This window comes from Cryptomeria japonica, chromosome 4 (assembly GCF_030272615.1).
Source record: "Cryptomeria japonica chromosome 4, Sugi_1.0, whole genome shotgun sequence".
NCBI lineage: Eukaryota > Viridiplantae > Streptophyta > Pinopsida > Cupressales > Cupressaceae > Cryptomeria > Cryptomeria japonica.
Genome location: NC_081408.1, coordinates 669767642 through 669778714, shown reverse-complemented (window position 1 = coordinate 669778714; position 11073 = coordinate 669767642). Strand labels below are relative to the sequence as shown.

Here is an 11073-nt window from a genome sequence, read left to right as displayed (position 1 = left end):
TGATAATATAAATTTTGAGTAATAAGAGACCATTTATAAGTTATGGTAGTTATAAGAGATTGATACTTAACAAATTGTATATATAATTATTATAATGGTGAAAATAGTGAAGGAACACAGTAGGTCACTAAGAGGGGGGTGAATAAGTGAATCTTAAAAAACTTTTAATCTAAGTGTGCAGATACTAAGGATTCAAATCAAATAAGAACACACACACACAAATCAAATCACAAGACACAAGATTTATGAGGAAAACCCAATGTGAGAAAAACCTCGGTGAGAATAGCTATTGGAGTCTACTGCTCCAATCCAACCTCACAATAAAATCAACAATTATAATATGTTTAGGGCACCAACCCAAGGAGCACCAACCCCTAATAATTTTCTGCACCAACTCCCTAACAATTTAGAGCACCTACTCAAGGAACACCTACCCCTTCTCTGAGCACCCATTCAGAGAAATACAATAATATCAATTTTTTTACAATACAACAAAAAACCCTATTACAAATGTGTTTTGTAACACTTACAAATTCTGCCTTTCTGAAAATAGTTCTCTATACCTTCTGATCTTCTCCCTCTGATTTGTTTTCTCCCTTCACCTTGCATGACTAACCCGTTGTGTTATCTGTCTTGACTCTCCACTATCTGGTCTTTGATCTTTGTTGCTCACTTATGATCTTTTCTTGTTTTTCTTTGTCTCAGTCTCTGCTTCTAGAATCTCTCCTTTCTCTACTCTTTTTCATCTCTCACACTCTTCTACTGTCAAATCTCACAAATCTTGGTAATCTAATTTTTTTCTTTGCACACAACCTCCATTTTGAATATTATATCTTTAGTTACCGCTCTTCTTAGCATTAACTTCTCTTCCAGTTTGCTGCTCTGACTAAAAGATCTTCTTTGACATGCATTGCCTTCTTCAGTTACAAAGATCTTGTCAAAAAAGATTTGGTAATCTGCATCTAACCAAAGAGATTTGGTATCCTTCCTCAAGCCACACAAACAACCTACAACATGGTCGCCATTAATGCCTTCTCCATTCTCTTTCAACTTTCCTCGAAAAGATTGACAACTATCTCCATCATCACCAACTTCTGTGTATTTGATTTCCTCTTTGACCATTAGGAAGCCACATGTCATCACATTTGACATCCAAATCACTTAGTCAAACTTGGTCAACCTCGACTTGGATCATCTTCCCTATTGACATGTGAATGTACTGTCAAAATCTTTTCATTAGACGTCCAAATCGCTAAGTCAGCTTAAGTTAACTATTTGTGTGAGCAGTTTATCTATCAGGCTACATATGTGGCATCAAAAACTTCTTTCAAGGTCATATGGTCAATTGCAGTCAACCTGCCACATGGACCTTTGTGTCTGTTGGGCTACCAAGGTGTCAACTGAATTACCTCTAACCATCACAATGATCTTAAATCCTTTCATGTTCTCTACATCCTATGTATGCATGTGGGATGGTGGGAGTCACTCTCTTCTTTCCCCTCATTGCCCCACATTGTCATTCACACACCCATTTTACCCATCCGGGTTGGCGAGGTACTTCATCTTTTGCTTCATCTCATTACCCCACCTGAACATTTTTCTTTGGTCATCCTTGTTGCAGGATGGCGGGATGCATCAAACATATTTCTTCTTGATGCCCCGCAAGATCAATTTTCATACGCCTTCATTGTTGTGGGTTGGCGGGGAGTACCTCTTTCCTTTGTTCTTCGTTTCCCTACATAGTTATCTCCCTTAAGTTTCCCTAGCATGGGATAGCAGGGGAACCAAATAGCTTCATTGGTATGTTTCCCCGCAAGACCATTTCTCTACGATCTGACATGTTGCGGGATAGCGAGGTGCCTCGATCCTCTTTAGTATTCTTACCCCACACGACCATCACTTCTTCCTTTTTCAACGCTGTGGGGTAGTGGGAGATGTCATTTACTTCTCATTTTTGTTACCCCGTAGGGTCATATTTCTTTGACCATTCCTACCATGAGACATCGGGGCAACATAACCTATTGTGCTATGTTCATCCCCCGTCACACAACTGACATGACTAGCCCGTTGTGTTATTGACATCTTTTGTCACATAACCATTGTGTTATGTGCATCTCCAACCTATTAGTTATGTGCAAAATGTGTGTTATGCACATCACCTTTCTCCTATCATAGTAGCCTCTGGTCAATGTAAAGAGTTGACCATGAAATAGCGATAGTGATAACACGATGTGTTATGCGCAAATCAATGCAGAAAAGTGCGACTAACACAACATGTTAGTCAAACTACAACCATACTTTTTATTCAGACCAGCTCACCCAATGCATTTCCAACTCAATTTCCTGGGTCTTCCTTGTCCATTTTCACGTCCCAATGACACACTTCATGCTTTCCTCTTGTATCTCCTTGTGTGACTAACACAATGTGTTATACAATTCTGCAACAACACTTGCTTTAGGTGTTGCTCTCTGTGATACATATCATCTCTACATATTTGTCCTTCGACTATTGATATCAATGACAATCTAATGCCAACAAATAGTATATTTATTTTTTAGGTTTTAGGTTTATGGTAGTTAGGTGATCTGGGATGTATTAATTAGTATATAAGATAGGGTATTTTGTATGGAAGTTGGAAAATAACATTATTTAATCTCAATCTCATCATCACTATCTCTAGGAATTAATTATAATCCCCACATCTATCATTTCTTCCTTTGATCAAGTTGGCAAGTGCAGTTCATTGATCCAAATAATTTTTGCACTTGTAGATCTAAACCCTAACTTTTAAATTCATTTTTAAAAATTAGGCCCCATTCCTTCCATGTGAACTAGCCACTATGGGTTGACTATGTCAGGAAAGATTCAAATTGCACATGTTACATGTCTTAAGAAATGACCCTAATTCAAATAAATCATATATAGGAACTAATAAGGAAAACAAAAAGAGCATCAAAGAATATAAAAAATCTTGCAAAATTGTTATTACTATAAAAGTACATCATTATCCTAAGAGTTTACTAAATGTTTATTGGTTGTCCTTGATCTTGATTCATTATCATTAAATTGACCCATCTAGGGGTTTGACTAAGTGATATAGGAGTATCTTTAGCGTCAAACAATCTTACAATACCCAATAATATTTTTTTGTTTTTCTTTTGCATGCTATATTTTCTATTGTTGGTATAAAATGGATATTTCCTATCCATTTTCTCCGATTGTAGTGTGAGCAAGGCACATTATTTAAGTAATTCCTAGTTAGAAATTTTTCACACATGTTCACATGTTAAGTTCACTTAGTGAGTTAGGAATATTTCCAGAAGTCTCTTGTAGACATGTGATATTGTCCCCATCCCCTAGTTGTCACATGAAATAGGATTAAGACACTTTTCATCATCCTAGTTAATCATATCTCTCAACCTTGTCTATATAAACAAGGTCTCATATGCGCATTTCATTGTATTGCATAGATTGCATATGCACATCATTGATCATATTGATCTAATACATTTTGCATGGACATAATTGCAAATTTATGCTCTTTCTTTTTTATCTTGTACAAGGTTATTTTGGTTTTCCAGGCACTAATCTTGGGAGCTTGCCTTGAGTGACTCTAACAGTTACTAATTTAAGTGTTTTCATTCTTATCAAAGCTTTGTTTTTTAACTATGTGTTCATAGTTATAGGCACTTTTGTAGTTTGTGATATAGCATATTAATTGTAGTTTCATCGAATTATAATCATAGCATTGTATTGAGACGTTAAACATGTCCAAATGTAATTCTTGTATTTTGTTTCCTTACTGTAAGTTTTGTTCTATTCTTTTTCCGAAGAGATTCTATTTTAGATTATACACCAAGAGAAGGTTAGGTTGAAGATCTCTAAATGGGATATGATGTTGGTTTTCTACTTGCCAACTATAATTTAGAGTTCTTTGTGAAATTCCCAAACTTGTCGTAGAGGGAACTATTTATGAAAGATGATACCAAGGATTGTTATTGCCTTAACACCCATGCAAGTCATGTTGAAGTTTTTTGTGGAGAATGTATCTCAATATGTGAATGGTTTATGTATTGCAATCCAAGGATAAGATATATTTGTTATTGATTCTTTCCATTGAGGATGCTTATCAATGTGCACGAAAGGTGGAAGAGAACTTGTCTTGCAAGTAGCAAATAGTGCAAGGTATTGGCACCTCACTTTTGAGTGTTAATTTTTTCCTTGTTCTTCTCCATTCGTTGTGTTTTGACTCTTCCCATCATTTGTTAATAAATGATATAAGAAAATCCACATGGGTTTATCATGTTTAGGATGGGCCTTTTGTCAGTTGTGTTCTTTCTCTCTATAGGCCTAGGTACCAATAAAAACCTCCCCCCAAAAAAGTCTCAATATGAGAGCTACAAAATTTCCCACATAGTAGAAATGGGTATCTCCTTATCAATTTTAAAGGAAATTGGTTTAAAATTAAAGAATTTATGTCAAGTCAAAGCTTTCAACTCTTTCTGCAATATATCATAGGTTTCAATAGTTCTAGAAACCTAAAGAGCCTCCTATATATCTCATTCTCAGTGAAAATTTTGATAAAGGAATAAAAAATAAGTTAAGAAAAAATGCAACGAAGGCATCAAAACTTTATGAAGGTTCTTGAACCTTTGTCTCTCCTTGACAAGGTTCTTCGAACTACCCTTGGTATATCATATTCAAAGAAGTATCTACATCAAAAGTTGAAATAAGACACAAGTGTTACAAAACTGATAATGTAATGATGAAGAAAATGAAAATAACTATGAAATGGCCTTGAATCAAGATGGTTTAAGCAATCGAGCTACAAGTCATATATACATTAGAAAGTGGTGATTCTCCAATGCTTCATAAAGATAAGGATCTTTTTTATAAATTCCCTTCACCTCATGGAGTGTTTCTAAGTTTATTTCATCTCACAAGTTCAAGTTTGTCGGCAATTCAATTCATGGTTGTAAGAGGGATTCTTGTTTAGCTCTCTATAATGAAAAGTATTTTCTCCTTAGATTTTAGTAGACATTTAAGTGTTTTTGTACAATAAGACCATAATGCTTCTTTACTCTATTTACATTTGCATTGATTGTTACTAAAAAAAATGTTCAATTTTGTTAAGGAAAAGTGTAGGTAGTATGTTCATAGAATTTGGACTTTTTATCTCGAACTACTTATTCTATAGATGGTTTTTTGTATTGATCATATTTGTATAAATGAAAGATATAACATCATTGTCTAATCCTTCTATCTCCAATGCAATTGATGGGCTAGTTAAGGTAGCTATCTTAGCAAGAATAGAAGGTCTTTAGAGTACCTCTGTGTGCCTCTAAATTCTAAGGTAATTATACGCGAAACAAATTCTAATCCAAACTAACTAATAAACAAACAAGTTGCCTAATTAGGGAGGCAAATAATGAAATAAGAATGCTTAGAATAGGCATAGGAGAGATTCTAGGGTACTCCAAAACTAACATAAATAAAGATAATATATATCAACAATACAAAGCCATTAATACAATTCTTAAAATTATGTAGAATATAATATAATACAAGCAACTAGAATGGTGAAGGAAATCCAAAAGGAATGAAAATTGGGAGACAAAGAATGTTTGTGAGAAATAAGAAAATGCAAGAATCAATATGCAATAACAAAATAAGGTAGGAGTGAGTCATGCAATTGTCAATAAATTTAAGAGCACTATGGTATGAGCTTACATTCAGAGGTCTTAAATTAATCAAGTTTCATGGTATGAGCTTACATTCAGAGGTCTTAAATTAATCAAGTTTCAATTCACATGTTTATTGGAAATTGTGGATTCTTCAATACTTATATCTTTTTGGACGCGTCTATTCTGGCTCCAAAACAATAGTACGGATTGACTAACATGCGTGTTAGTTGCACGTTTTACACCGTTGATTTCACAATTAATGGTTGCGATTGACTACCCTGTTGCTAACACGTTGTACGAAAGGTCCGTTTTGGAACCAGAATAGACACAGCCTACCTTTTTAACCTCAAGAATGTTGTTAGGTTCAATTTTCATCTTCTAGTGTTTGGCCAATTCAATTTCTCGTTGTAAGAGATAACCTTATTTAGCTCTATACAAAAAGAATTCTCTCTTTGTGTCTCATTAGATCTTAGTACTAGTATATTGAAATCATAATTCATATAATTTTTTCCTTTTTATTTTTATTGAACTTGTCCTCTTCCATCACTTAACCTGAGGTGTGTATTTTTACTAAACATTTTTTCAGACAACAGATACATCGTCCAATCTTTCATCTTCCAGTGCTGAAATTGAGATGCATCCTTCTGTTGAAATATATGCTGGTAGAAAACTATATATAAAAACCTGTTATTCTAAATTCTAGTAAATATTGCAATTATTAGCATTATCTTATTAACTTGTAACATGGAATCTGTATCCTTAAGAAAAACTGCGACAGTTGGGGTTTATTACCATCTCTTTTTCTGTTCATTTTCCAGTCACAAATAAAAATAATCTGTCACTCCAAATTATCACGTTAACATTGCCCAAGCGAACGGATGTTTGAAGTTGTTTAGGGCCCACCCGGGTTCGAACCAGGGACCGCCTGATCTGCAGTCGGATGCTCTACCACTGAGCTATAGGCCCATGTTAGCATAAATTTCAAAGATATAGATTTCAAGAATAATTACTTGATTATTTTACCCCACAATCTCTATATATATCTAAAAATTAAAAAAAAATAGAAAGTAATTTTAAATAAATAAAATACTTTTCGAATAAATTTTTTATTAAATATATAAAAATATTTTTTCAAATAAAATAAATGATGTAAATAAATTAGAATAAGTTTTATGAAAAAAAATTCAGATTGATATTCTTGATATTTTTAAATAAATGTATTGAATAAATCTATATTAATTTATAAGTATAATTAGTACAATACAAATCTTAAATTTGAATTGTAAAGATCGATAATGAAAATGTTAAGGTGATTATGAAGTTATATGATGCAGATTAGACCTATGTCCTCTACATGCTAGCCTCCAAAAGTGACACAACTCAGTTTCTGAATAAAATCCTCAAATGCACTATTTCTCTCATGCCTCACTGTCTAGACAATAGAAGATCAAGTTGCAGCCAATTTTGATCTCATTCTTATCAATCTAATCAATATTGTCAAACCCGCGCATGCCATCAACTATCCACTCTTCTATCTTTCAAATAACTTTCTTCTTCTTTCGAGAGATCATTCATGCCTTTAGTGCATGAATGATCTCCCGAGGGGGCATTATCATATCGAATCTCCATACCAATTTCATATCAGTTTCATATCGACACCAGCTTCATATCAACTTTTCATATCAAATCAATTCTTCATATCTGGGGCATCATATCGAATCTCGACATCAATTTCATATCAGTCTCATATCGACACCAGCTTCATATCGACTTTTCATATCGAATCAATTCTTCATATCTGGGGCATCATATCGAATATCGACATCAATTTCATATTAGTCTCATATCGACATCAGTCTCATATCAACTTTTCATATTGAATCAATTCTTCATATCTGGGGCATCATATCGACAATTTTGATGACAACATTATCATATTGAATCTCCATATTAGTCTCATATCAACTTCATATCGATAGAATCACATCAGCGTATCATATCGAAATCAATTTTTCCTATCTAGGGCATCCTATCGACAATTTTGGCGACAACATCATATCGAGTTTTTCTTTGAATCAACATGTGGTCACATGTTAATTCAAAGAGGGGCAAAATGTAGACACCTAAAAGTTGAACAACAAATTAAGTGAATTTTATTCATTTAATTATCCCTATTTCTTCCAATTAATTAAATTAAGATTTAATTAATATCCCTATTCTTCTAAATTAGCATATTAATCAAATTAAAAAATTTGATTAATATTTCCCTTCTTCTATCCTAGCCATTTAATTAAATTTACATTTAATTAAAATCTCCCTCATAGCCATTTAATTAAATTTACATTTAATTAAAATTCTCCCTCTATCCATTTTAATTAAATCTACATTTAATTAAAACCCCTTTTGCATTTAAATAAATCTAAATTTGTTTAAAAATCCCCCCACTTGCAAAATCCTACAAATGCAAGTTGCATCCCCTATTTGGCTAAAATAAATCTTTTATTTACCAAAATTGTCTATTTTCCCTCACCCACTTGCATTTTCCTACATTTCTCACTTGCCTCCTAATCATTCTCCTAGAACCCATCTAATCTTAATCAATTAGCCTTAATCTCTCTAATCATGTCATTTCCCTAAGTTTGAGGAGGTCACTTCTCAAATTTGGAAGAAAGTCTTCTAAATACATTAAAGACTTTATTTTTTCAACAAGATAACTTGTTGAGTTCCCCCAAATTTGGAAGGACTCTTACAAATTTGTCCCCAAAGTCTTCCAAACCATTAATGGTTAATTCAACCTCCCTTCATGGTTAGAGACTTTCTCTCTAACTTAACCCTTATCTAACTCAAGGGTCTCATCAAACACTCATGGCTTTGACCCTAGTTATCCTATTAACCCTTGCACAAGAGTTTACCCCTTGGGTTAAAGCTTTATCCAAAGAATGACCCTAACCTAACCATAACCCAACCTCTAAGGTAACCTTCATGTCTTCTCAGGCATTTAATGCCTCTTGCATATCCTCTCAAGCCCTCTCAAGGTGACATTTGTCAGCTAGAGATTGGATTGAATCCATCACATGGATTGATAACTTTCAATCCTAGCCCTTGTTGAGATTACTCAATCTCGAATAACCATCCATTTCTTTATTTTCCCTATAAATAGAGCCCATTCCTTCTTCAAAATCATCCATCTTCATCTGCCTCCAATCTATAGCTAAATTGTTTTGTGTAGGTTACTAAGGAGCTCCATTGTCTTCTCTTAGCATTTTTAGATAATCTTAGTGGCATTATATCATAGATTTCATCATGTTTTAGTATATCATGCTAGTTTCTTTTCCATGCTAGATCAATCTCATCTTCATAACATTCTCATGCTAGCTTAATATCACACTAATCTTCTCATTTTGGTAACATATCTAGTTTCATATCCATTTATCATATCACTAAGATCTTAGTTGCATTCCATTTAGATCTTAGAATCATACATATCTCTTGTTCTTTAGGTAGTCATCCTAGAGATCAAGTGCTCTTCCAAGCTGAGAGCCACCTTGATTTGAAGGATCCTTGGAGATAGAGAACAATGAGACACTTTTAGAGTTTTTGGTTGATTAATATGTTTTGCTCATTTGAATCCTCTAACATAATGTTTCATTGGTGTGTTTGTGTCTCTTTTGCAGGTACCACAATCTGAGCATACAATATCTATATTGATCGATTGTGCTCATTAAAATATATGATCTAAATAAACCCTTTTTTTCTTTCTTTCAAGGATAATCTCAATAATTTTGTTATGGACATTCATAGGTAGTGTGTCCATAGAATTTCAACTTTTCCTCTTCAATAACTTATTCTACATAAGTTTTTTACACTACTCATTTTTTAACAAATAAAAGGTAACATCAATGTTTAATTGTAATGGATGGGTTGAAAAAAGTATCTAACTTAGAAATAGGTTGTATCGAGGTGTCTCACATAATCAAATTTCAACACATTTGTATATTGGAAATTAATGATTCGTCAATGCTTCATACCTCCATTACCTTAAGAGTGTGTTTAGGTTCATTTATCTTCGTAGACTTAAGTTTGTGGGCTATTCAAATTCTAGATGTAAGAGACATACTTATTAAGCTTGCTACTTCACAAAGACAATTTTCTCTTTGATTCTTATTAGGCGTTGAGGTACTAGTATGTACTAAGACCATTTTTGTTTTATTAGTTACATTATAAAAGTGAAATTTGAATTGCAAATATATATGCTTGCAATAGAATTTATGGGCTTCGTTTGATTATGTTGGGTTTAAGGTGCTTCAACCTTTGAGTCCTAATATTGATAATTAATTATTTTGGTGCATATTTATTTATCCTAAGTTGATTATCTCCTAAGTTTGCCATTCACTTTGTGGGTTGTCTTAGAGAGGTGGCATCCTACAGGGTAGATGAAGTCAATAACATGTTTCCTATTATGTAGGAAAGAAGATATGGTGTAATCCCAATCTTTTTGGAAATGGGTGCCCACTTTGGAGTTCCTATTTTAAGGGGATTGAAGTCAGATTTCATGTTAAAGATAAAACAATATTTACAATCTCCTATGTTTAGAAGAGAGACATGTTGTGAAATTTTTATTCTGAATAAGAAAAGAAAACAAACCATTTTTTTGTTTTTATCTTTTCTTGGAGGCTAAGTTAAGGATTTAAATGCTTTCCTTGACTATTGACACCCAAGGAAAAGGATTGGTTTGTTAGAAGATGTAGGATGAAGCTAGAGCCATTGATGGTGTGCTTTATTCAACTCTTTTTGCTTCGTTGAAGATGGAGTCGTTTTCTTTAGCACCTCTAGCTTATAAAGCATTATATGATTGATTTGTATTTCATTATTGAAGGACAAGGCGATTACTACATGGCTACTATATTGTCTATGTTTCTCCAAAGAAAAGTAAGATGTGGTCTCCATATTAAGACTATGAGCCTTTAAGTGTATTTTAACGTATTTGTTGCAAACTAATACATTGGTTTGATGCTTTGGAGTGTGGGGTTTTTACGTGAAAAGGTTTTCCCCATGTATATATTGGTGTTTCTTCTCTTTTGTCTAATTCTTCTTTCTTTCATGTTCTTAAATTATTAATTTACATGTCGTTATGGTACTAAAACTTACATAGATCTGTGAGTTGAATTTTTATTTCCTCAAAGGATTAATGCAATGAGACATTAATTATTTGTTTCCACTTTAAAGGCATAGTAGTATGTTCTTGTATCATGATAATAAAAATATAATTAAAAGAAACATAGGATAATGAAGGGTCATACTAATTCTTAGAGGTCCTTCTAGGATGTCATTTTCCTTTCAAATCACTACCATTTTGAAAAAATACTTCTTCAGTCCATTCACAAATGC

At 33.3% G+C, this 11073-nt stretch overlaps 1 non-coding gene across 1 annotated transcript; it reads right to left on the bottom strand.

The window, feature by feature from the left end:
• Window positions 1–6579: 6579 nt before the first annotated feature.
• On the bottom strand, window positions 6580–6651 carry TRNAC-GCA (transfer RNA cysteine (anticodon GCA)). The gene has a single exon. It is a non-coding gene; the product is annotated as a tRNA-Cys (tRNA).
• Between the last annotated feature and the right edge of the window lie 4422 nt (window positions 6652–11073).